Consider the following 26,798-nt stretch of genomic DNA (forward strand, 5'->3'; position numbering starts at 1 on the left):
TCAAACAGAGACATTCTGTGAGAAACTGAAGGAAAGGCCATCTGCAGACCCTGGGTCCTGATTGGCTAATTCTCTACTGAACCCTCAATCAGAGACATTCTGTGAGAAACTGAAGGAAAGGCCATCTGCAGAACCTGGGTCCTGATTGGCTAACTGTCTACTGAGCCCTCAAACAGACATTCTGTGAGAGACTGAGGAAAGGCCATCTGCAGACCCTGGGTCCTGATTGGCTAACTCTCTACTGAGCCCTCAGACAGACATTCTGTGAGAGACTGAAGGAAAGGCCATCTGCAGACCCTGGGTCCTGATTGAGCTTACTCTCTACTGAGCCCTTGGACAGACATTCTGTGAGAGACTGAAGGAAAGGCCATCTGCAGACCCTGGGTCCTGATTGGCTAACTCTCTACTGAGCCCTTGGACAGACATTCTGTGAGAGACTGAAGGAAAGGCCATCTGCAGACCCTGGGTCCTGACTGACTACTGTAACTCTCTACTGAGCCCTTGGACAGAGATGACTTTATAACTCTGTATTATTCAACTTTGTTACTCGTAACCTGAACATAAAACACACAGTTATCAAGTTGCTCCTTGTATTGAAAGTTTACATGAACCAGTGTTATTTCCTTATCCGTTTTTACACCCCTCTTCCGGCCATCAGTGCTCTCTCAAAGTATCAAATACCTCTTTGCATCCCATTACATCCTCAAATCTGTATGTAGATAGCTGAAGCCTGAAGTGCATTGTTGTCTTGTTTTGCATGCATTGTACAAAAATGATAAATGCAGGACGACAGCATCATATCTATAAAACATAGCTTACTTTTTACTAGCTAGTGACTGGCATGTTCCTGTTTGTGCCTCCAGCTATGATGAATTTCACTGACCTCCTGACCTGGGTGGTCTAATCCAAACAGTGCAGTATAATATGACAGTACTATGTTAACACATATGAATAGTACAATAGTGAAGTGATGTAGCCCTACCCATCTTTCCTAGTTTGAGGTTGGTGTTTTAATCAGTGATATCAGACAGACTGTATTGTGAGTTGGTTTCCTGTCTGCTCTATTCTTTATATGATTTTAAACCACATTTTCCACTTTTCTATTGTTGAGGTGGGGACAGAGGAACCGTAAATATTCTGCGGTCTTTTTTTAATGACCCGCCTTGACGGCTGAGTTGCATTTCCAAACAAAAACAATATTTCCAAATTGAGACCAGAAAAGAGGTTTCATGCAATTACTACTCCCCACAGTTCCCGGAAGCCTCAAAGTTATTTCTCTCCTCTTTTATCCCTTTCTTTATTCCTACAATCAGAGAAACAAACCACTGTCTAAAAGATGTGTGCAGGCACAAAACCAACAAATGTGTCTTTCATTTTTTTGACAGGCCTAGTTATACTGTATGTGTCCAATAGCAAGCCTCTCTAGGTTGAGGGTTCACTGGTCCAAGGTCAGATATTAGCTCATGTCCCTAAAGTGAAGGGTTAGAATTAGGTCTAGTCATCGGATCCCAGATCTGTGGTTTAGGGCAACTCTTCAACCTCAAGATAGATATGAAGGAACCGTTGTCAGAGGTGGGGCTAGAGACCTTTGAAAAAATACAGTCTTATAATGAGAATACATGAATTAGATCATTTGGTAATAATGCACAGCTCATAAGGTGTTATAATGTGCTTATACGGCATTGGGAAGATAGGTTACCATACATTTCAAACGTTAGGCTTGAAGAGCGAAATGTCCACAGTCCTTTTCCATCAGCGTGTTATAGTGTATATGAGATGTAAAGGTCTGGGGAGTGGTCTGGCCTGGGGTTATAGTGTATATGAGATGTAAAGGTCTGGGGAGTGGTGGTCTGGCCTGGGGTTATAGTGTATATGAGATGTAAAGGTCTGGGGAGTGGTGGTCTGGCCTGGGGTTATAGTGTATATGAGATGTAAAGGTCTGGGGAGTGGTGGTCTGGCCTGGGGTTATAGTGTGTATGAGATGTAAAGGTCTGGGGAGTGGTGGTTTGGCCTGGGGTTATAGTGTGTATTAGATGTAAAAGTCTGGGGAGTGGTGGTCTGGCCTGGGGTTATAGTGTATATGAGATGTAAAGGTCTGGGAAATGGTGGTCTGGCCTGGGGTTATAGTATATATGAGATGTAAAGGTCTGGGGAGTGGTGGTCTGGCCTGGGGTGTGGTGGTCTGGCCTGGGGTTATAGTGTATATGAGATGTAAAGGTCTGGGGAGTGGTGGTCTGGCCTGGGGTTATAGTGTATATGAGATGTAAAGGTCTGGGGAGTGGTGGTCTGGGGTTATAGTGTATATGAGATGTAAAGGTCTGGGGAGTGGTGGTCTGGCCTGGGGTTATAGTGTATATGAGATGTAAAGGTCTGGGGAGTGGTGGTCTGGCCTGGGGTTATAGTGTATATGAGATGTAAAGGTCTGGGGTTATAGTGTATATGAGATGTAAAGGTCTGGGGAGTGGTGGTCTGGGGTTATAGTGTATATGAGATGTAAAGGTCTGGGGAGTGGTGGTCTGGCCTGGGGTTATAGTGTATATGAGATGTAAAGGTCTGGGGTTATAGTGTATATGAGATGTAAAGGTCTGGGGTTATAGTGTATATGAGATGTAAAGGCCTGGGGTTATAGTGTATATGAGATGTAAAGGTCTGGGGAGTGGTGGTCTGGCCTGGGGTTATAGTGTATATGAGATGTAAAAGTCTGGGGTTATAGTGTATATGAGATGTAAAGGTCTGGGGAGTGGTGGTCTGGCCTGGGGTTATAGTGTATATGAGATGTAAAGGTCTGGGGTTATAGTGTATATGAGATGTAAAGGTCTGGGGAGTGGTGGTCTGGCCTGGGGTTATAGTGTATATGAGATGTAAAGGCCTGGGGTTATAGTGTGTATGAGATGTAAAGGTCTGGGGAGTGGTGGTCTGGCCTGGGGTTATAGTGTATATGAGATGTAAAGGTCTGGGGAGTGGTGGTCTGGCCTGGGGTTATAGTGTGTATGAGATGTAAAGGTCTGGGGAGTGGTGGTCTGGCCTGGGGTTATAGTGTATATGAGATGTAAAGGTCTGGGGAGTGGTGGTCTGGCCTGGGGTTATAGTGTATATGAGATATAAAGGTCTGGGGAGTGGTGGTCTGGCCTGGGGTTATAGTGTATATGAGATGTAAAGGTCTGGGGTTATAGTGGTGGTCTAAAGGCCTGGGGTTATAGTGTATATGAGATGTAAAGGTCTGGGGAGTGGTGGTCTGGCCTGGGGTTATAGTGTATATGAGATGTAAAGTGGTGGTCTGGGGTTATAGTGTATATGAGATGTAAAGGTCTGGGGAGTGGTGGTCTGGTCTGGGGTTATAGTGTATATGAGATGTAAAGGTCTGGGGTTATAGTGTATATGAGATGTAAAGGTCTGGGGAGTGGTGGTCTGGCCTGGGGTTATAGTGTATATGAGATGTAAAGGCCTGGGGTTATAGTGTGTATGAGATGTAAAGGTCTGGGGAGTGGTGGTCTGGCCTGGGGTTATAGTGTATATGAGATGTAAAGGTCTGGGGAGTGGTGGTCTGGCCTGGGGTTATAGTGTGTATGAGATGTAAAGGTCTGGGGAGTGGTGGTCTGGCCTGGGGTTATAGTGTATATGAGATGTAAAGGTCTGGGGAGTGGTGGTCTGGCCTGGGGTTATAGTGTATATGAGATGTAAAGGCCTGGGGTTATAGTGTATATGAGATGTAAAGGCCTGGGGTTATAGTGTATATGAGATGTAAAGGTCTGGGGAGTGGTGGTCTGGCCTGGGGTTATAGTGTGTATGAGATGTAAAGGTCTGGGGAGTGGTGGTCTGGCCTGGGGTTATAGTGTATATGAGATGTAAAGGTCTGGGGAGTGGTGGTCTGGCCTGGGGTTATAGTGTATATGAGATGTAAAGGTCTGGGGAGTGGTGGTCTGGCCTGGGGTTATAGTGTATATGAGATGTAAAGGTCTGGGGAGTGGTGGTCTGGCCTGGGGTTATAGTGTATATGAGATGTAAAGGTCTGGGGAGTGGTGGTCTGGCCTGGGGTTATAGTGTATATGAGATGTAAAGGTCTGGGGAGTGGTGGTCTGGCCTGGGGTTATAGTGTATATGAGATGTAAAGGTCTGGGGTTATAGTGTATATGAGATGTAAAGGTCTGGGGAGTGGTGGTCTGGCCTGGGGTTATAGTGTATATGAGATGTAAAGGTCTGGGGTTATAGTGTATATGAGATGTAAAGGTCTGGGGAGTGGTGGTCTGGCCTGGGGTTATAGTGTATATGAGATGTAAAGGTCTGGGGTTATAGTGTATATGAGATGTAAAGGTCTGGGGAGTGGTGGTCTGGCCTGGGGTTATAGTGTATATGAGATGTAAAGGCCTGGGGTTATAGTGTGTATGAGATGTAAAGGTCTGGGGAGTGGTGGTCTGGCCTGGGGTTATAGTGTATATGAGATGTAAAGGTCTGGGGAGTGGTGGTCTGGCCTGGGGTTATAGTGTATATGAGATGTAAAGGTCTGGGGAGTGGTGGTCTGGCCTGGGGTTATAGTGTATATGAGATGTAAAGGTCTGGGGAGTGGTGGTCTGGCCTGGGGTTATAGTGTATATGAGATGTAAAGGTCTGGGGAGTGGTGGTCTGGCCTGGGGTTATAGTGTATATGAGATGTAAAGGTCTGGGGAGTGGTGGTCTGGCCTGGGGTTATAGTGTATATGAGATGTAAAGGTCTGGGGAGTGGTGGTCTGGCCTGGGGTTATAGTGTATATGAGATGTAAAGGTCTGGGGAGTGGTGGTCTGGCCTGGGGTTATAGTGTATATGAGATGTAAAGGTCTGGGGTTATAGTGTATATGAGATGTAAAGGTCTGGGGAGTGGTGGTCTGGCCTGGGGTTATAGTGTATATGAGATGTAAAAGGTCTGGGGTTATAGTGTATATGAGATGTAAAGGTCTGGGGAGTGGTGGTCTGGCCTGGGGTTATAGTGTATATGAGATGTAAAGGTCTGGGGAGTGGTCTGGCCTGGTTATAGTGTATATGAGATGTAAAGGTCTGGGGAGTGGTGGTCTGGCCTGGGGTTATAGTGTATATGAGATGTAAAGGTCTGGGGAGTGGTGGTCTGGCCTGGGGTTATAGTGTATATGAGATGTAAAGGTCTGGGGAGTGGTGGTCTGGCCTGGGGTTATAGTGTATATGAGATATAAAGGTCTGGGGAGTGGTGGTCTGGCCTGGGGTTATAGTGTATATGAGATGTAAAGGTCTGGGGAGTGGTGGTCTGGCCTGGGGTTATAGTGTATATGAGATGTAAAGGTCTGGGGTTATAGGGTATATGAGATGTAAAGGTCTGGGGAGTGGTGGTCTGGCCTGGGGTTATAGTGTATATGAGATGTAAAAAAGTCTGGGGTTATAGTGTATATGAGATGTAAAGGTCTGGGGAGTGGTGGTCTGGCCTGGGGTTATAGTGTATATGAGATGTAAAGATGTAAAGGTCTGGGGTTATAGTGTATATGAGATGTAAAGGTCTGGGGAGTGGTGGTCTGGCCTGGGGTTATAGTGTATATGAGATGTAAAGGCCTGGGGTTATAGTGTATGAGATGTAAAGGTCTGGGGAGTGGTGGTCTGGCCTGGGGTTATAGTGTATATGAGATGTAAAGGTCTGGGGAGTGGTGGTCTGGCCTGGGGTTATAGTGTATATGAGATGTAAAGGTCTGGGGTTCTGGCCTAGTGTATATGAGATGTAAAGGTCTGGGGTTATAGTGTATATGAGATGTAAAGGTCTGGGGAGTGGTGGTCTGGCCTGGGGTTATAGTGTATATGAGATGTAAAGGCCTGGGGTTATAGTGTGTATGAGATGTAAAGGTCTGGGGAGTGGTGGTCTGGCCTGGGGTTATAGTGTATATGAGATGTAAAGGTCTGGGGAGTGGTGGTCTGGCCTGGGGTTATAGTGTGTATGAGATGTAAAGGTCTGGGGAGTGGTGGTCTGGCCTGGGGTTATAGTGTATATGAGATGTAAAGGTCTGGGGTTATAGTGTATATGAGATGTAAAGGTCTGGGGAGTGGTGGTCTGGCCTGGGGTTATAGTGTATATGAGATGTAAAGGCCTGGGGTTATAGTGTATATGAGATGTAAAGGTCTGGGGAGTGGTGGTCTGGCCTGGGGTTATAGTGTATATGAGATGTAAAGGTCTGGGGAGTGGTGGTCTGGCCTGGGGTTATAGTGTATATGAGATGTAAAGGTCTGGGGAGTGGTGGTCTGGCCTGGGGTTATAGTGTATATGAGATGTAAAGGTCTGGGGTTATAGTGTATATGAGATGTAAAGGCCTGGGGTTATAGTGTATATGAGATGTAAAGGTCTGGGGAGTGGTGGTCTGGCCTGGGGTTATAGTGTATATGAGATGTAAAGGTCTGGGGAGTGGTGGTCTGGCCTGGGGTTATAGTGTATATGAGATGTAAAGGTCTGGGGAGTGGTCTGGCCTGGGGTTATAGTGTATATGAGATGTAAAGGTCTGGGAGTGGTGGTCTGGCCTGGGGTTATAGTGTATATGAGATGTAAAGGTCTGGGGAGTGGTGGTCTGGCCTGGGGTTATAGTGTATATGAGATGTAAAGGCCTGGGGTTATAGTGTATATGAGATGTAAAGGTCTGGGGAGTGGTGGTCTGGCCTGGGGTTATAGTGTATATGAGATGTAAAGGTCTGGGGAGTGGTGGTCTGGCCTGGGGTTATAGTGTATATGAGATGTAAAGGTCTGGGGAGTGGTCTGGCCTGGGGTTATAGTGTATATGAGATGTAAAGGTCTGGGGAGTGGTGGTCTGGCCTGGGGTTATAGTGTATATGAGATGTAAAGGTCTGGGGAGTGGTGGTCTGGCCTGGGGTTATAGTGTATATGAGATGTAAAGGCCTGGGGTTATAGTGTATATGAGATGTAAAGGTCTGGGGAGTGGTGGTCTGGCCTGGGGTTATAGTGTATATGAGATGTAAAGGTCTGGGGAGTGGTGGTCTGGCCTGGGGTTATAGTGTATATGAGATGTAAAGGTCTGGGGAGTGGTGGTCTGGCCTGGGGTTATAGTGTATATGAGATGTAAAGGTCTGGGGAGTGGTGGTCTGGCCTGGGGTTATAGTGTATATGAGATGTAAAGGTCTGGGGAGTGGTGGTCTGGCCTGGGGTTATAGTGTATATGAGATGTAAAGGTCTGGGGAGTGGTGGTCTGGCGTGGGGGTATAGTGTATATGAGATGTAAAGGGCTGGGGTGGTGGTCTGGCCTGGGGTTATAGTGTATATGAGATGTAAAGGTCTGGGGAGTGGTGGTCTGGCCTGGGGTTATAGTGTATATGAGATGTAAAGGCCTGGGGTTGGTCTGGCCTGGGGTGTGTATGAGATGTAAAGGTCTGGGGAGTGGTGGTCTGGCCTGGGGTTATAGTGTATATGAGATGTAAAGGTCTGGGGAGTGGTGGTCTGGCCTGGGGTTATAGTGTATATGAGATGTAAAGGTCTGGGGAGTGGTGGTCTGGCCTGGGGTTATAGTGTATATGAGATGTAAAGGTCTGGGGAGTGGTCTGGCCTGGTTATAGTGTATATGAGATGTAAAGGTCTGGGGAGTGGTGGTCTGGCCTGGGGTTATAGTGTATATGAGATGTAAAGGTCTGGGGAGTGGTGGTCTGGCCTGGGGTTATAGTGTATATGAGATGTAAAGGTCTGGGGAGTGGTGGTCTGGCCTGGGGTTATAGTGTATATGAGATGTAAAGGTCTGGGGAGTGGTGGTCTGGCCTGGGGTTATAGTGTATATGAGATGTAAAGGTCTGGGGTTATAGTGTATATGAGATGTAAAGGTCTGGGGAGTGGTGGTCTGGCCTGGGGTTATAGTGTATATGAGATGTAAAAGTCTGGGGTTATAGTGTATATGAGATGTAAAGGTCTGGGGAGTGGTGGTCTGGCCTGGGGTTATAGTGTATATGAGATGTAAAGGTCTGGGGGGGTGGTCTGGCCTGGGGTTATAGTGTATATGAGATGTAAAGGTCTGGGGAGTGGTGGTCTGGCCTGGGGTTATAGTGTATATGAGATGTAAAGGTCTGGGGAGTGGTGGTCTGGCCTGGGGTTATAGTGTATATGAGATGTAAAGGTCTGGGGAGTGGTGGTCTGGCCTGGGGTTATAGTGTATATGAGATGTAAAGGTCTGGGGAGTGGTGGTCTGGCCTGGGGTTATAGTGTATATGAGATGTAAAGGTCTGGGGAGTGGTGGTCTGGCCTGGGGTTATAGTGTATATGAGATGTAAAGGTCTGGGGTTGGTCTGGCCTGGGGTTATATGAGATGTAAAGGTCTGGGGAGTGGTGGTCTGGCCTGGGGTTATAGTGTATATGAGATGTAAAAGCCTGGGGTTATAGTGTATATGAGATGTAAAGGTCTGGGGAGTGGTGGTCTGGCCTGGGGTTATAGTGTATATGAGATGTAAAGGTCTGGGGTTATAGTGTATATGAGATGTAAAGGTCTGGGGAGTGGTGGTCTGGCCTGGGGAGGTGGGGTTATAGTGTATATGAGATGTAAAGGCCTGGGGTTATAGTGTGTATGAGATGTAAAGGTCTGGGGAGTGGTGGTCTGGCCTGGGGTTATAGTGTATATGAGATGTAAAGGTCTGGGGAGTGGTGGTCTGGCCTGGGGTTATAGTGTATATGAGATGTAAAGGTCTGGGGAGTGGTGGTCTGGCCTGGGGTTATAGTGTATATGAGATGTAAAGGTCTGGGGTTATAGTGTATATGAGATGTAAAGGTCTGGGGAGTGGTGGTCTGGCCTGGGGTTATAGTGTATATGAGATGTAAAGGCCTGGGGTTATAGTGTATATGAGATGTAAAGGTCTGGGGAGTGGTGGTCTGGCCTGGGGTTATAGTGTATATGAGATGTAAAGGTCTGGGGAGTGGTGGTCTGGCCTGGGGTTATAGTGTATATGAGATGTAAAGGTCTGGGGAGTGGTGGTCTGGCCTGGGGTTATAGTGTATATGAGATGTAAAGGTCTGGGGTTAAGTGGTCTGGCCTGGGGTTATAGTGTATATGAGATGTAAAGGTCTGGGGAGTGGTGGTCTGGCCTGGGGTTATAGTGTGTATGAGATGTAAAGGTCTGGGGAGTGGTGGTCTGGCCTGGGGTTATAGTGTATATGAGATGTAAAGGTCTGGGGAGTGGTCTGGCCTGGGGTTATAGTGTATATGAGATGTAAAGGTCTGGGGAGTGGTGGTCTGGCCTGGGGTTATAGTGTATATGAGATGTAAAGGTCTGGGGAGTGGTGGTCTGGCCTGGGGTTATAGTGTATATGAGATGTAAAGGCCTGGGGTTATAGTGTATATGAGATGTAAAGGTCTGGGGAGTGGTGGTCTGGCCTGGGGTTATAGTGTGTATGAGATGTAAAGGTCTGGGGAGTGGTGGTCTGGCCTGGGGTTATAGTGTATATGAGATGTAAAGGTCTGGGGAGTGGTCTGGCCTGGTTATAGTGTATATGAGATGTAAAGGTCTGGGGAGTGGTGGTCTGGCCTGGGGTTATAGTGTATATGAGATGTAAAGGTCTGGGGTGGTGGTCTGGCCTGGGGTTATAGTGTATATGAGATGTAAAGGCCTGGGGTTATAGTGTATATGAGATGTAAAGGTCTGGGGAGTGGTGGTCTGGCCTGGGGTTATAGTGTGTATGAGATGTAAAGGTCTGGGGAGTGGTGGTCTGGCCTGGGGTTATAGTGTATATGAGATGTAAAGGTCTGGGGAGTGGTGGTCTGGCCTGGGGTTATAGTGTATATGAGATGTAAAGGTCTGGGGAGTGGTGGTCTGGCCTGGGGTTATAGTGTATATGAGATGTAAAGGTCTGGGGAGTGGTGGTCTGGCCTGGGGTTATAGTGTATATGAGATGTAAAGGTCTGGGGAGTGGTGGTCTGGCCTGGGGTTATAGTGTATATGAGATGTAAAGGTCTGGGGGGGTGGTCTGGCCTGGGGTTATAGTGTATATGAGATGTAAAGGTCTGGGGAGTGGTGGTCTGGCCTGGGGTTATAGTGTATATGAGATGTAAAGGTCTGGGGAGTGGTGGTCTGGCCTGGGGTTATAGTGTATATGAGATGTAAAGGTCTGGGGAGTGGTGGTCTGGCCTGGGGTTATAGTGTATATGAGATGTAAAGGTCTGGGGAGTGGTGGTCTGGCCTGGGGTTATAGTGTATATGAGATGTAAAGGTCTGGGGTTATAGTGTATATGAGATGTAAAGGTCTGGGGAGTGGTGGTCTGGCCTGGGGTTATAGTGTATATGAGATGTAAAGGTCTGGGGTTATAGTGTATATGAGATGTAAAGGTCTGGGGAGTGGTGGTCTGGCCTGGGGTTATAGTGTATATGAGATGTAAAGGTCTGGGGTTATAGTGTATATGAGATGTAAAGGTCTGGGGAGTGGTGGTCTGGCCTGGGGTTATAGTGTATATGAGATGTAAAGGTCTGGGGAGTGGTGGTCTGGCCTGGGGTTATAGTGTATATGAGATGTAAAGGTCTGGGGAGTGGTGGTCTGGCCTGGGGTTATAGTGTATATGAGATGTAAAGGTCTGGGGAGTGGTGGTCTGGCCTGGGGTTATAGTGTATATGAGATGTAAAGGCCTGGGGTTATAGTGTATATGAGATGTAAAGGCCTGGGGTTATAGTGTATATGAGATGTAAAGGTCTGGGGAGTGGTGGTCTGGCCTGGGGTTATAGTGTGTATGAGATGTAAAGGTCTGGGGAGTGGTGGTCTGGCCTGGGGTTATAGTGTATATGAGATGTAAAGGTCTGGGGAGTGGTCTGGCCTGGTTATAGTGTATATGAGATGTAAAGGTCTGGGGAGTGGTGGTCTGGCCTGGGGTTATAGTGTATATGAGATGTAAAGGTCTGGGGAGTGGTGGTCTGGCCTGGGGTTATAGTGTATATGAGATGTAAAGGCCTGGGGTTATAGTGTATATGAGATGTAAAGGTCTGGGGAGTGGTGGTCTGGCCTGGGGTTATAGTGTGTATGAGATGTAAAGGTCTGGGGAGTGGTGGTCTGGCCTGGGGTTATAGTGTATATGAGATGTAAAGGTCTGGGGAGTGGTCTGGCCTGGTTATAGTGTATATGAGATGTAAAGGTCTGGGGAGTGGTGGTCTGGCCTGGGGTTATAGTGTATATGAGATGTAAAGGTCTGGGGAGTGGTGGTCTGGCCTGGGGTTATAGTGTATATGAGATGTAAAGGCCTGGGGTTATAGTGTATATGAGATGTAAAGGTCTGGGGAGTGGTGGTCTGGCCTGGGGTTATAGTGTGTATGAGATGTAAAGGTCTGGGGAGTGGTGGTCTGGCCTGGGGTTATAGTGTATATGAGATGTAAAGGCCTGGGGTTATAGTGTATATGAGATGTAAAGGTCTGGGGAGTGGTGGTCTGGCCTGGGGTTATAGTGTGTATGAGATGTAAAGGTCTGGGGAGTGGTGGTCTGGCCTGGGGTTATAGTGTATATGAGATGTAAAGGTCTGGGGAGTGGTGGTCTAGCCTGGGGTTATAGTGTGTATGAGATGTAAAGGTCTGGGGAGTGGTGGTCTGGCCTGGGGTTATAGTGTATATGAGATGTAAAGGTCTGGGGAGTGGTGGTCTGGCCTGGGGTTATAGTGTATATGAGATGTAAAGGTCTGGGGAGTGGTCTGGCCTGGGGTTATAGTGTATATGAGATGTAAAGGTCTGGGGAGTGGTGGTCTGGCCTGGGGTTATAGTGTATATGAGATGTAAAGGTCTGGGGAGTGGTGGTCTGGCCTGGTTATAGTGTATATGAGATGTAAAGGTCTGGGGAGTGGTGGTCTGGCCTGGGGTTATAGTGTATATGAGATGTAAAGGTCTGGGGAGTGGTGGTCTGGCCTGGGGTTATAGTGTATATGAGATGTAAAGGTCTGGGGAGTGGTGGTCTGGCCTGGGGTTATAGTGTATATGAGATGTAAAGGTCTGGGGAGTGGTGGTCTGGCCTGGGGTTATAGTGTATATGAGATGTAAAGGTCTGGGGAGTGGTGGTCTGGCCTGGGGTTATAGTGTATATGAGATGTAAAGGTCTGGGGAGTGGTGGTCTGGCCTGGGGTTATAGTGTATATGAGATGTAAAGGTCTGGGGAGTGGTGGTCTGGCCTGGGGTTATAGTGTATATGAGATGTAAAGGTCTGGGGAGTGGTGGTCTGGCCTGGGGTTATAGTGTATATGAGATGTAAAGGCCTGGGGTTATAGTGTATATGAGATGTAAAGGTCTGGGGAGTGGTGGTCTGGCCTGGGGTTATAGTGTATATGAGATGTAAAGGTCTGGGGGTGGTGGTCTGGCCTGGGGTTATAGTGTATATGAGATGTAAAGGTCTGGGGAGTGGTGGTCTGGCCTGGGGTTATAGTATATGAGATGTAAAGGTCTGAGATGTGGTCTGGTCTGGGGAGTGGTGGATCTGGCCTGGGGTTATAGTGTATATGAGATGTAAAGGTCTGGGGAGTGGTGGTCTGGCCTGGGGTTATAGTGTATATGAGATGTAAAGGTCTGGGGAGTGGTGGTCTGGCCTGGGGTTATAGTGTATATGAGATGTAAAGGCCTGGGGTTATAGTGTATATGAGATGTAAAGGTCTGGGGTGGTGGTCTGGCCTGGGGTTATAGTGTATATGAGATGTAAAGGTCTGGGGAGTGGTGGTCTGGCCTGGGGTTATAGTGTATATGAGATGTAAAGGTCTGGGGAGTGGTGGTCTGGCCTGGGGTTATAGTGTATATGAGATGTAAAGGTCTGGGGAGGGGGTCTGGCCTGGGGTGGTCTGGCCTGGGGTTATAGTGTATATGAGATGTAAAGGTCTGGGGAGTGGTGGTCTGGCCTGGGGTTATAGTGTATATGAGATGTAAAGGTCTGGGGAGTGGTGGTCTGGCCTGGGGTTATAGTGTATATGAGATGTAAAGGCCTGGGGTTATAGTGTATATGAGATGTAAAGGTCTGGGGAGTGGTGGTCTGGCCTGGGGTTATAGTGTATATGAGATGTAAAGGCCTGGGGTTATAGTGTATATGAGATGTAAAGGTCTGGGGAGTGGTGGTCTGGCCTGGGGTTATAGTGTATATGAGATGTAAAGGTCTGGGGAGTGGTGGTCTGGCCTGGGGTTATAGTGTATATGAGATGTAAAGGTCTGGGGAGTGGTGGTCTGGCCTGGGGTTATAGTGTATATGAGATGTAAAGGTCTGGGGAGTGGTGGTCTGGCCTGGGGTTATAGTGTATATGAGATGTAAAGGTCTGGGGAGTGGTGGTCTGGCCTGGGGTTATAGTGTATATGAGATGTAAAGGTCTGGGGAGTGGTGGTCTGGCCTGGGGTTATAGTGTATATGAGATGTAAAGGTCTGGGGAGTGGTGGTCTGGCCTGGGGTTATAGTGTATATGAGATGTAAAGGGCTGGGGTTATAGTGTATATGAGATGTAAAGGTCTGGGGAGTGGTGGTCTGGCCTGGGGTTATAGTGTATATGAGATGTAAAGGTCTGGGGAGTGGTGGTCTGGCCTGGGGTTATAGTGTATATGAGATGTAAAGGTCTGGGGAGTGGTGGTCTGGCCTGGGGTTATAGTGTATATGAGATGTAAAGGTCTGGGGAGGTGGTCTGGCCTGGGGTTATAGTGTATATGAGATGTAAAGGTCTGGGGAGTGGTCTGGCCTGGGGTTATAGTGTATATGAGATGTAAAGGTCTGGGGAGTGGTGGTCTGGCCTGGGGTTATAGTGTATATGAGATGTAAAGGTCTGGGGAGTGGTGGTCTGGCCTGGGGTTATAGTGTATATGAGATGTAAAGGCCTGGGGTTATAGTGTATATGAGATGTAAAGGTCTGGGGAGTGGTGGTCTGGCCTGGGGTTATAGTGTATATGAGATGTAAAGGTCTGGGGAGTGGTGGTCTGGCCTGGGGTTATAGTGTATATGAGATGTAAAGGCCTGGGGTTATAGTGTATATGAGATTTAAAGGCCTGGGGTTATAGTGTATATGAGATGTAAAGGTCTGGGAGTGGTGGTCTGGCCTGGGGTTATAGTGTATATGAGATGTAAAGGTCTGGGGAGTGGTGGTCTGGCCTGGGGTTATAGTGTATATGAGATGTAAAGGTCTGGGGAGTGGTGGTCTGGCCTGGGGTTATAGTGTATATGAGATGTAAAGGTCTGGGGAGTGGTGGTCTGGCCTGGGGTTATAGTGTATATGAGATGTAAAGGTCTGGGGAGTGGTGGTCTGGCCTGGGGTTATAGTGTATATGAGATGTAAAGGTCTGGGGAGTGGTGGTCTGGCCTGGGGTTATAGTGTATATGAGATGTAAAGGTCTGGGGAGTGGTGGTCTGGCCTGGGGTTATAGTGTATATGAGATGTAAAGGTCTGGTGGTCTGGCCTATAGTGTATATGAGATGTAAAGGTCTGGGGAGTGGTGGTCTGGCCTGGGGTTATAGTGTGTATGAGATGTAAAGGTCTGGGGAGTGGTGGTCTGGCCTGGGGTTATAGTGTATATGAGATGTAAAGGTCTGGGGAGTGGTGGTCTGGCCTGGGGTTATAGTGTATATGAGATGTAAAGGTCTGGGGAGTGGTGGTCTGGCCTGGGGTTATAGTGTATATGAGATGTAAAGGTCTGGGGAGTGGTGGTCTGGCCTGGGGTTATAGTGTATATGAGATGTAAAGGTCTGGGGAGTGGTGGTCTGGCCTGGGGTTATAGTGTATATGAGATGTAAAGGTCTGGGGAGTGGTGGTCTGGCCTGGGGTTATAGTGTATATGAGATAAAGGCCTGGGGTTATAGTGTATATGAGATGTAAAGGTCTGGGGAGTGGTGGTCTGGCCTGGGGTTATAGTGTATATGAGATGTAAAGGTCTGGGGAGTGGTGGTCTGGCCTGGGGTTATAGTGTATATGAGATGTAAAGGCCTGGGGTTATAGTGTATATGAGATGTAAAGGTCTGGGGGAGTGGTGGTCTGGCCTGGGGTTATAGTGTATATGAGATGTAAAGGTCTGGGGAGTGGTGGTCTGGCCTGGGGTTATAGTGTATATGAGATGTAAAGGTCCTGGGGTGGGGTTATAGTGTATATGAGATGTAAAGGTCTGGGGAGTGGTGGTCTGGCCTGGGGTTATAGTGTATATGAGATGTAAAGGTCTGGGGAGTGGTGGTCTGGCCTGGGGTTATAGTGTATATGAGATGTAAAGGTCTGGGGAGTGGTGGTCTGGCCTGGGGTTATAGTGTATATGAGATGTAAAGGTCTGGGGAGTGGTGGTCTGGCCTGGGGTTATAGTGTATATGAGATGTAAAGGTCTGGGGAGTGGTGGTCTGGCCTGGGGTTATAGTGTATATGAGATGTAAAGGCCTGGGGTTATAGTGTATATGAGATGTAAAGGTCTGGGGAGTGGTGGTCTGGCCTGGGGTTATAGTGTATATGAGATGTAAAGGTCTGGGGGTGGTGGTCTGGCCTGGTATATGAGATGTCTGGCCTGGGGTTATAGTGTATATGAGATGTAAAGGTCTGGGGAGTGGTGGTCTGGCCTGGGGTTATAGTGTATATGAGATGTAAAGGTCTGGGGAGTGGTGGTCTGGCCTGGGGTTATAGTGTATATGAGATGTAAAGGTCTGGGGAGTGGTGGTCTGGCCTGGTGTTATAGTGTATATGAGATGTAAAGGTCTGGGGTTATAGTGTATATGAGTGTAAAGGTCTGGCCTGGGGTTATAGTGTATATGAGATGTAAAGGTCTGGGGGAGTGGTGGTCTGGCCTGGGGTTATAGTGTATATGAGATGTAAGGTCTGGGGAGTGGTGGTCTGGCCTGGGGTTATAGTGTATATGAGATGTAAAGGTCTGGGGAGTGGTGGTCTGGCCTGGGGTTATAGTGTATATGAGATGTAAAGGTCTGGGGAGTGGTGGTCTGGCCTGGGGTTATAGTGTATATGAGATGTAAAGGTCTGGGGAGTGGTGGTCTGGCCTGGGGTTATAGTGTATATGAGATGTAAAGGTCTGGGGAGTGGTGGTCTGGCCTGGGGTTATAGTGTATATGAGATGTAAAGGTCTGGGGAGTGGTGGTCTGGCCTGGGGTTATAGTGTATATGAGATGTAAAGGCCTGGGGTTATAGTGTATATGAGATGTAAAGGTCTGGGGAGTGGTGGTCTGGCCTGGGGTTATAGTGTGTATGAGATGTAAAGGTCTGGGGAGTGGTGGTCTGGCCTGGGGTTATAGTGTATATGAGATGTAAAGGTCTGGGGAGTGGTGGTCTGGCCTGGGGTTATAGTGTATATGAGATGTAAAGGTCTGGGGAGTGGTGGTCTGGCCTGGGGTTATAGTGTATATGAGATGTAAAGGTCTGGGGAGTGGTGGTCTGGCCTGGGGTTATAGTGTATATGAGATGTAAAGGCCTGGGGTTATAGTGTATATGAGATGTAAAGGTCTGGGGAGTGGTGGTCTGGCCTGGGGTTATAGTGTGTATGAGATGTAAAGGTCTGGGGAGTGGTGGTCTGGCCTGGGGTTATAGTGTATATGAGATGTAAAGGCCTGGGGTTATAGTGTATATGAGATGTAAAGGTCTGGGGAGTGGTGGTCTGGCCTGGGGTTATAGTGTATATGAGATGTAAAGGTCTGGGGAGTGGTGGTCTGGCCTGGGGTTATAGTGTATATGAGATGTAAAGGTCTGGGGAGTGGTGGTCTGGCCTGGGGTTATAGTGTGTATGAGATGTAAAGGTCTGGGGAGTGGTGGTCTGGCCTGGGGTTATAGTGTATATGAGATGTAAAGGTCTGGGGAGTGGTGGTCTGGCCTGGGGTTATAGTGTATATGAGATGTAAAGGTCTGGGGAGTGGTGGTCTGGCCTGGGGTTATAGTGTATATGAGATGTAAAGGTCTGGGGAGTGGTGGTCTGGCCTGGGGTTATAGTGTATATGAGATGTAAAGGTCTGGGGAGTGGTGGTCTGGCCTGGGGTTATAGTGTATATGAGATGTAAAGGTCTGGGGAGTGGTGGTCTGGCCTGGGGTTATAGTGTATATGAGATGTAAAGGTCTGGGGAGTGGTGGTCTGGCCTGGGGTTATAGTGTATATGAGATGTAAAGGTCTGGGGTTATAGTGGTACATGAGATGTAAAGGCCTGGGGTTATAGTGTATATGAGATGTATGTAAAGGTCTGGGGAGTGGTGGTCTGGCCTGGGGTTATAGTGTATATGAGATGTAAAGGTCTGGGGAGTGGTGGTCTGGCCTGGGGTTATAGTGTATATGAGATGTAAAGGTCTGGGGAGTGTGGTCTGGCCTGGGGTTATAGTGTATATGAGATGTAAAGGTCTGGGGAGTGGTGGTCTGGCCTGGGGTTATAGTGTATATGAGATGTAAAGGTCTGGGGAGTGGTGGTCTGGCCTGGGGTTATAGTGTATATGAGATGTAAAGGCCTGGGGTTATAGTGTATATGAGATGTAAAGGTCTGGGGAGTGGTGGTCTGGCCTGGGGTTATAGTGTATATGAGATGTAAAGGTCTGGGGAGTGGTGGTCTGGCCTGGGGTTATAGTGTATATGAGATGTAAAGGTCTGGGGAGTGGTGGTCTGGCCTGGGGTTATAGTGTATATGAGATGTAAAGGTCTGGGGAGTGGTGGTCTGGCCTGGGGTTATAGTGTATATGAGATGTAAAGGTCTGGGGAGTGGTGGTCTGGCCTGGGGTTATAGTGTATATGAGATGTAAAGGTCTGGGGAGTGGTGGTCTGGCCTGGGGTTATAGTGTATATGAGATGTAAAGGTCTGGGGAGTGGTGGTCTGGCCTGGGGTTATAGTGTATATGAGATGTAAAGGTCTGGGGAGTGGTGGTCTGGCCTGGGGTTATAGTGTATATGAGATGTAAAGGTCTGGGGAGTGGTGGTCTGGCCTGGGGTTATAGTGTATATGAGATGTAAAGGTCTGGGGAGTGGTGGTCTGGCCTGGGGTTATAGTGTATATGAGATGTAAAGGTCTGGGGAGTGGTGGTCTGGCCTGGGGTTATAGTGTATATGAGATGTAAAGGCCTGGGGTTATAGTGTATATGAGATGTAAAGGTCTGGGGAGTGGTGGTCTGGCCTGGGGTTATAGTGTGTATGAGATGTAAAGGTCTGGGGAGTGGTGGTCTGGCCTGGGGTTATAGTGTATATGAGATGTAAAGGCCTGGGGTTATAGTGTATATGAGATGTAAAGGTCTGGGGAGTGGTGGTCTGGCCTGGGGTTATAGTGTATATGAGATGTAAAGGTCTGGGGAGTGGTGGTCTGGCCTGGGGTTATAGTGTATATGAGATGTAAAGGTCTGGGGAGTGGTGGTCTGGCCTGGGGTTATAGTGTATATGAGATGTAAAGGTCTGGGGAGTGGTGGTCTGGCCTGGGGTTATAGTGTATATGAGATGTAAAGGTCTGGGGAGTGGTGGTCTGGCCTGGGGTTATAGTGTATATGAGATGTAAAGGTCTGGGGAGTGGTGGTCTGGCCTGGGGTTATAGTGTATATGAGATGTAAAGGTCTGGGGAGTGGTGGTCTGGCCTGGGGTTATAGTGTATATGAGATGTAAAGGTCTGGGGAGTGGTGGTCTGGCCTGGGGTTATAGTGTATATGAGATGTAAAGGTTATAGTGTATATGAGATGTAAAGGTGGTGGTGGCCTGGGGTTATAGTGTATATGAGATGTAAAGGTCTGGTAAAGGTCTGGGGAGTGGTGGTCTGGCCTGGGGTTATAGTGTATATGAGATGTAAAGGTCTGGGGAGTGGTGGTCTGGCCTGGGGTTATAGTGTATATGAGATGTAAAGGTCTGGGGAGTGGTGGTCTGGCCTGGGGTTATAGTGTATATGAGATGTAAAGGTCTGGGGAGTGGTGGTCTGGCCTGGGGTTATAGTGTATATGAGATGTAAAGGTCTGGGGAGTGGTGGTCTGGCCTGGGGTTATAGTGTATATGAGATGTAAAGGTCTGGGGAGTGGTGGTCTGGCCTGGGGTTATAGTGTATATGAGATAAAGGTCTGGGGAGTGGTGGTCTGGCCTGGGGTTATAGTGTATATGAGATGTAAAGGCCTGGGGTTATAGTGTATATGAGATGTAAAGGTCTGGGGAGTGGTGGTCTGGCCTGGGGTTATAGTGTATATGAGATGTAAAGGTCTGGGGAGTGGTGGTCTGGCCTGGGGTTATAGTGTATATGAGATGTAAAGGTCTGGGGAGTGGTGGTCTGGCCTGGGGTTATAGTGTATATGAGATGTAAAGGTCTGGGGAGTGGTGGTCTGGCCTGGGGTTATAGTGTATATGAGATGTAAAGGTCTGGGGAGTGGTGGTCTGGCCTGGGGTTATAGTGTATATGAGATGTAAAGGCCTGGGGTTATAGTGTATATGAGATGTAAAGGTCTGGGGAGTGGTGGTCTGGCCTGGGGTTATAGTGTGTATGAGATGTAAAGGTCTGGGGAGTGGTGGTCTGGCCTGGGGTTATAGTGTATATGAGATGTAAAGGTCTGGGGAGTGGTCTGGCCTGGTTATAGTGTATATGAGATGTAAAGGTCTGGGGAGTGGTGGTCTGGCCTGGGGTTATAGTGTATATGAGATGTAAAGGTCTGGGGAGTGGTGGTCTGGCCTGGGGTTATAGTGTATATGAGATGTAAAGGCCTGGGGTTATAGTGTATATGAGATGTAAAGGTCTGGGGAGTGGTGGTCTGGCCTGGGGTTATAGTGTGTATGAGATGTAAAGGTCTGGGGAGTGGTGGTCTGGCCTGGGGTTATAGTGTATATGAGATGTAAAGGCCTGGGGTTATAGTGTATATGAGATGTAAAGGTCTGGGGAGTGGTGGTCTGGCCTGGGGTTATAGTGTGTATGAGATGTAAAGGTCTGGGGAGTGGTGGTCTGGCCTGGGGTTATAGTGTATATGAGATGTAAAGGTCTGGGGAGTGGTGGTCTGGCCTGGGGTTATAGTGTATATGAGATGTAAAGGTCTGGGGAGTGGTGGTCTGGCCTGGGGTTATAGTGTATATGAGATGTAAAGGTCTGGGGAGTGGTGGTCTGGCCTGGGGTTATAGTGTATATGAGATGTAAAGGTCTGGGGAGTGGTCTGGCCTGGGGTTATAGTGTTTATGAGATGTAAAGGTCTGGGGAGTGGTGGTCTGGCCTGGGGTTATAGTGTATATGAGATGTAAAGGTCTGGGGAGTGGTGGTCTGGCCTGGGGTTATAGTGTATATGAGATGTAAAGGTCTGGGGAGTGGTGGTCTGGCCTGGGGTTATAGTGTATATGAGATGTAAAGGTCTGGGGAGTGGTGGTCTGGCCTGGGGTTATAGTGTATATGAGATGTAAAGGCCTGGGGTTATAGTGTATATGAGATGTAAAGGCCTGGGGTTATAGTGTATATGAGATGTAAAGGTCTGGGGAGTGGTGGTCTGGCCTGGGGTTATAGTGTATATGAGATGTAAAGGTCTGGGGAGTGGTGGTCTGGCCTGGGGTTATAGTGTATATGAGATGTAAAGGTCTGGGGAGTGGTCTGGCCTGGGGTTATAGTGTATATGAGATGTAAAGGTCTGGGGAGTGGTGGTCTGGCCTGGGGTTATAGTGTATATGAGATGTAAAGGTCTGGGGAGTGGTGGTCTGGCCTGGGGTTATAGTGTATATGAGATGTAAAGGCCTGGGGTTATAGTGTATATGAGATGTAAAGGTCTGGGGAGTGGTGGTCTGGCCTGGGGTTATAGTGTATATGAGATGTAAAGGTCTGGGGAGTGGTGGTCTGGCCTGGGGTTATAGTGTATATGAGATGTAAAGGTCTGGGGAGTGGTGGTCTGGCCTGGGGTTATAGTGTATATGAGATGTAAAGGTCTGGGGAGTGGTCTGGCCTGGGGTTATAGTGTATATGAGATGTAAAGGTCTGGGGTTATAGTGTATATGAGTCTGGCCTGGGGTTATAGTGTATATGAGATGTAAAGGTCTGGGGAGTGGTGGTCTGGCCTGGGGTTATAGTGTGTATGAGATGTAAAGGTCTGGGGAGTGGTGGTCTGGCCTGGGGTTATAGTGTATATGAGATGTAAAGGTCTGGGGAGTGGTGGTCTGGCCTGGGGTTATAGTGTATATGAGATGTAAAGGTCTGGGGAGTGGTGGTCTGGCCTGGGGTTATAGTGTATATGAGATGTAAAGGTCTGGGGAGTGGTGGTCTGGCCTGGGGTTATAGTGTATATGAGATGTAAAGGTCTGGGGAGTGGTGGTCTGGCCTGGGGTTATAGTGTATATGAGATGTAAAGGTCTGGGGTTATAGTGTATATGAGATGTAAAGATGTAGAGTGGTGGCCTGGGGTTATAGTGTATATGAGATGTAAAGGTCTGGGGAGTGGTGGTCTGGCCTGGGGTTATAGTGTGTATGAGATGTAAAGGTCTGGGGAGTGGTGGTCTGGCCTGGGGTTATAGTGTATATGAGATGTAAAGGTCTGGGGAGTGGTGGTCTGGCCTGGGGTTATAGTGTATATGAGATGTAAAGGTCTGGGGAGTGGTGGTCTGGCCTGGGGTTATAGTGTATATGAGATGTAAAGGTCTGGGGAGTGGTGGTCTGGCCTGGGGTTATAGTGTATATGAGATGTAAAGGTCTGGGGAGTGGTGGTCTGGCCTGGGGTTATAGTGTATATGAGATGTAAAGGTCTGGGGAGTGGTGGTCTGGCCTGGGGTTATAGTGTATATGAGATGTAAAGGTCTGGGGAGTGGTGGTCTGGCCTGGGGTTATAGTGTATATGAGATGTAAAGGTCTGGGGAGTGGTGGTCTGGCCTGGGGTTATAGTGTATATGAGATGTAAAGGTCTGGGGAGTGGTGGTCTGGCCTGGGGTTATAGTGTATATGAGATGTAAAGGTCTGGGGAGTGGTGGTCTGGCCTGGGGTTATAGTGTATATGAGATGTAAAGGTCTGGGGAGTGGTGGTCTGGCCTGGGGTTATAGTGTATATGAGATGTAAAGGTCTGGGGAGTGGTGGTCTGGCCTGGGGTTATAGTGTATATGAGATGTAAAGGTCTGGGGTTATAGTGTATATGAGATGTAAAGGTCTGGGGAGTGGTGGTCTGGCCTGGGGTTATAGTGTATATGAGATGTAAAGGTCTGGGGAGTGGTGGTCTGGCCTGGGGTTATAGTGTATATGAGATGTAAAGGTCTGGGGAGTGGTGGTCTGGCCTGGGGTTATAGTGTATATGAGATGTAAAGGTCTGGGGAGTGGTGGTCTGGCCTGGGGTTATAGTGTATATGAGATGTAAAGGTCTGGGGAGTGGTGGTCTGGCCTGGGGTTATAGTGTATATGAGATGTAAAGGCCTGGGGTTATAGTGTATATGAGATGTAAAGGTCTGGGGAGTGGTGGTCTGGCCTGGGGTTATAGTGTATATGAGATGTAAAGGTCTGGGGAGTGGTGGTCTGGCCTGGGGTTATAGTGTATATGAGATGTAAAGGTCTGGGGAGTGGTGGTCTGGCCTGGGGTTATAGTGTATATGAGATGTAAAGGTCTGGGGAGTGGTGGTCTGGCCTGGGGTTATAGTGTATATGAGATGTAAAGGTCTGGGGAGTGGTGGTCTGGCCTGGGGTTATAGTGTATATGAGATGTAAAGGTCTGGGGAGTGGTGGTCTGGCCTGGGGTTATAGTGTATATGAGATGTAAAGGTCTGGGGAGTGGTGGTCTGGCCTGGGGTTATAGTGTATATGAGATGTAAAGGTCTGGGGAGTGGTGGTCTGGCCTGGGGTTATAGTGTATATGAGATGTAAAGGTCTGGGGAGTGGTGGTCTGGCCTGGGGTTATAGTGTATATGAGATGTAAAGGCTGGGGTTATAGGTATATGAGATGTAAAGGTCTGGGAGTGGTGGTCTGGCCTGGGGTTATAGTGTATATGAGATGTAAAGGTCTGGGGAGTGGTGGTCTGGCCTGGGGTTATAGTGTATATGAGATGTAAAGGTCTGGGGAGTGATGGTCTGGCCTGGGGTTATAGTGTATATGAGATGTAAAGGTCTGGGGAGTGGTCTGGCCTGGTTATAGTGTATATGAGATGTAAAGGTCTGGGGAGTGGTGGTCTGGCCTGGGGTTATAGTGTATATGAGATGTAAAGGCCTGGGGTTATAGTGTATATGAGATGTAAAGGTCTGGGGAGTGGTGGTCTGGCCTGGGGTTATAGTGTATATGAGATGTAAAGGTCTGGGGAGTGGTGGTCTGGCCTGGGGTTATAGTGTATATGAGATGTAAAGGTCTGGGGAGTGGTGGTCTGGCCTGGGGTTATAGTGTATATGAGATGTAAAGGTCTGGGGAGTGGTGGTCTGGCCTGGGGTTATAGTGTATATGAGATGTAAAGGTCTGGGGAGTGGTGGTCTGGCCTGGGGTTATAGTGTATATGAGATGTAAAGGCCTGGGGTTATAGTGTATATGAGATGTAAAGGTCTGGGGAGTGGTGGTCTGGCCTGGGGTTATAGTGTGTATGAGATGTAAAGGTCTGGGGAGTGGTGGTCTGGCCTGGGGTTATAGTGTATATGAGATGTAAAGGCCTGGGGTTATAGTGTATATGAGATGTAAAGGTCTGGGGAGTGGTGGTCTGGCCTGGGGTTATAGTGTGTATGAGATGTAAAGGTCTGGGGAGTGGTGGTCTGGCCTGGGGTTATAGTGTATATGAGATGTAAAGGTCTGGGGAGTGGTGGTCTGGCCTGGGGTTATAGTGTATATGAGATGTAAAGGTCTGGGGGAGTGGTGGTCTGGCCTGGGGTTATAGTGTATATGAGATGTAAAGGTCTGGGGAGTGGTGGTCTGGCCTGGGGTTATAGTGTATATGAGATGTAAAGGTCTGGGGAGTGGTCTGGCCTGGGGTTATAGTGTTTATGAGATGTAAAGGTCTGGGGAGTGGTGGTCTGGCCTGGGGTTATAGTGTATATGAGATGTAAAGGTCTGGGGAGTGGTGGTCTGGCCTGGTTATAGTGTATATGAGATGTAAAGGTCTGGGGAGTGGTGGTCTGGCCTGGGGTTATAGCGTTTATGAGATGTAAAGGTCTGGGGAGCGGTGGTCTGGCCTGGGGTTATAGTATGTATGAGATGTAAAGGCCTGGGGTTATAGTGTATATGAGATGTAAAGGCCTGGGGTTATAGTGTATATGAGATGTAAAGGTCTGGGGAGTGGTGGTCTGGCCTGGGGTTATAGTGTGTATGAGATGTAAAGGTCTGGGGAGTGGTGGTCTGGCCTGGGGTTATAGTGTATATGAGATGTAAAGGTCTGGGGAGTGGTGGTCTGGCCTGGTTATAGTGTATATGAGATGTAAAGGTCTGGGGAGTGGTGGTCTGGCCTGGGGTTATAGTGTATATGAGATGTAAAGGTCTGGGGAGTGGTGGTCTGGCCTGGGGTTATAGTGTATATGAGATGTAAAGGCCTGGGGTTATAGTGTATATGAGATGTAAAGGTCTGGGGAGTGGTGGTCTGGCCTGGGGTTATAGTGTGTATGAGATGTAAAGGTCTGGGGAGTGGTGGTCTGGCCTGGGGTTATAGTGTATATGAGATGTAAAGGTCTGGGGAGTGGTGGTCTGGCCTGGGGTTATAGTGTATATGAGATGTAAAGGTCTGGGGAGTGGTGGTCTGGCCTGGGGTTATAGTGTATATGAGATGTAAAGGTCTGGGGTTATGGTGGATCTGGCCTGGGGTTATAGTGTATATGAGATGTAAAGGTCTGGGGAGTGGTGGTCTGGCCTGGGGTTATAGTGTATATGAGATGTAAAGGTCTGGGGAGTGGTGGTCTGGCCTGGGGTTATAGTGTATATGAGATGTAAAGGTCTGGGGAGTGGCCTGGTCTGGCCTGGGGTTATAGTGTATATGAGATGTAAAGGTCTGGGGAGTGGTGGTCTGGCCTGGGGTTATAGTGTATATGAGATGTAAAGGTCTGGGGAGTGGTGGTCTGGCCTGGGGTTATAGTGTATATGAGATGTAAAGGTCTGGGGAGTGGTGGTCTGGCCTGGGGTTATAGTGTATATGAGATGTAAAGGTCTGGGGAGTGGTGGTCTGGCCTGGGGTTATAGTGTATATGAGATGTAAAGGTCTGGGGAGTGGTGGTCTGGCCTGGGGTTATAGTGTGTATATGAGATGTAAAGGTCTGGGGAGTGGTGGTCTGGCCTGGGGTTATAGTGTATATGAGATGTAAAGGTCTGGGGAGTGGTGGTCTGGCCTGGGGTTATAGTGTATATGAGATGTAAAGGTCTGGGGAGTGGTGGTCTGGCCTGGGGTTATAGTGTATATGAGATGTAAAGGTCTGGGGAGTGGTGGTCTGGCCTGGGGTTATAGTGTATATGAGATGTAAAGGTCTGGGGAGTGGTGGTCTGGCCTGGGGTTATAGTGTATATGAGATGTAAAGGTCTGGGGAGTGGTGGTCTGGCCTGGGGTTATAGTGTATATGAGATGTAAAGGTCTGGTGGTCTGGCCTGGGGTTATAGTGTATATGAGATGTAAAGGTCTGGGGAGTGGTGGTCTGGCCTGGGGTTATAGTGTATATGAGATGTAAAGGTCTGGGGAGTGGTGGTCTGGCCTGGGGTTATAGTGTATATGAGATGTAAAGGTCTGGGGAGTGGTGGTCTGGCCTGGGGTTATAGTGTATATGAGATGTAAAGGTCTGGGGAGTGGTGGTCTGGCCTGGGGTTATAGTGTATATGAGATGTAAAGGTCTGGGGAGTGGTGGTCTGGCCTGGGGTTATAGTGTATATGAGATGTAAAGGCCTGGGGTTATAGTGTATATGAGATGTAAAGGTCTGGGGAGTGGTGGTCTGGCCTGGGGTTATAGTGTATATGAGATGTAAAGGTCTGGGGAGTGGTGGTCTGGCCTGGGGTTATAGTGTATATGAGATGTAAAGGTCTGGGGAGTGGTGGTCTGGCCTGGGGTTATAGTGTATATGAGATGTAAAGGTCTGGGGAGTGGTGGTCTGGCCTGGGGTTATAGTGTATATGAGATGTAAAGGTCTGGGGAGTGGTGGTCTGGCCTGGGGTTATAGTGTATATGAGATGTAAAGGCCTGGGGTTATAGTGTATATGAGATGTAAAGGTCTGGGGAGTGGTGGTCTGGCCTGGGGTTATAGTGTGTATGAGATGTAAAGGTCTGGGGAGTGGTGGTCTGGCCTGGGGTTATAGTGTATATGAGATGTAAAGGTCTGGGGAGTGGTGGTCTGGCCTGGGGTTATAGTGTATATGAGATGTAAAGGTCTGGGGAGTGGTGGTCTGGCCTGGGGTTATAGTGTATATGAGATGTAAAGGTCTGGGGAGTGGTGGTCTGGCCTGGGGTTATGGGCCTGGGGTTATAGTGTATATGAGATGTAAAGGTCTGGGGAGTGGTCTGGCCTGGGGTTATAGTGTATATGAGATGTAAAGGTCTGGGGAGTGGTGGTCTGGCCTGGGGTTATAGTGTATATGAGATGTAAAGGTCTGGGGAGTGGTGGTCTGGCCTGGGGTTATAGTGTATATGAGATGTAAAGGTCTGGGGAGTGGTGGTCTGGCCTGGTGTTATAGTGTATATGAGATGTAAAGGTCTGGGGAGTGGTGGTCTGGCCTGGGGTTATAGTGTATATGAGATGTAAAGGTCTGGGGAGTGGTGGTCTGGCCTGGGGTTATAGTGTATATGAGATGTAAAGGTCTGGGGAGTGGTGGTCTGGCCTGGGGTTATAGTGTATATGAGATGTAAAGGTCTGGGGAGTGGTGGTCTGGCCTGGGGTTATAGTGTATATGAGATGTAAAGGTCTGGGGAGTGGTGGTCTGGCCTGGGGTTATAGTGTATATGAGATGTAAAGGTCTGGGGAGTGGTGGTCTGGCCTGGGGTTATAGTGTATATGAGATGTATAGGTCTGGGGAGTGGTGGTCTGGCCTGGGGTTATAGTGTATATGAGATGT

The 26,798-nt window shown here is 48.4% G+C and overlaps 1 long non-coding RNA gene across 19 annotated transcripts in view; it reads left to right on the plus strand.

Annotated features, from left to right (window-relative positions):
• The first annotated feature begins 349 nt into the window (after window positions 1-349).
• The window catches only part of LOC127916535 (uncharacterized), a 31,431-nt gene continuing 4,982 nt past the window's right edge, over window positions 350-26,798 (plus strand). The window contains exons 1-8 of one of the 19 annotated variants that reach the window (XR_008095208.1): window positions 1,996-2,583; window positions 2,648-3,003; window positions 4,929-5,183; window positions 7,721-7,888; window positions 10,124-11,273; window positions 11,514-11,666; window positions 20,416-20,805; window positions 26,234-26,571. This is a non-coding gene — a long non-coding RNA (uncharacterized LOC127916535). The other 18 variants (XR_008095206.1, XR_008095219.1, XR_008095213.1 and 15 more) reach the window with 18 other exon arrangements.

This window comes from Oncorhynchus keta, chromosome 36, assembly GCF_023373465.1.
Source record: "Oncorhynchus keta strain PuntledgeMale-10-30-2019 chromosome 36, Oket_V2, whole genome shotgun sequence".
NCBI classification, from domain to species: domain Eukaryota; kingdom Metazoa; phylum Chordata; class Actinopteri; order Salmoniformes; family Salmonidae; genus Oncorhynchus; species Oncorhynchus keta.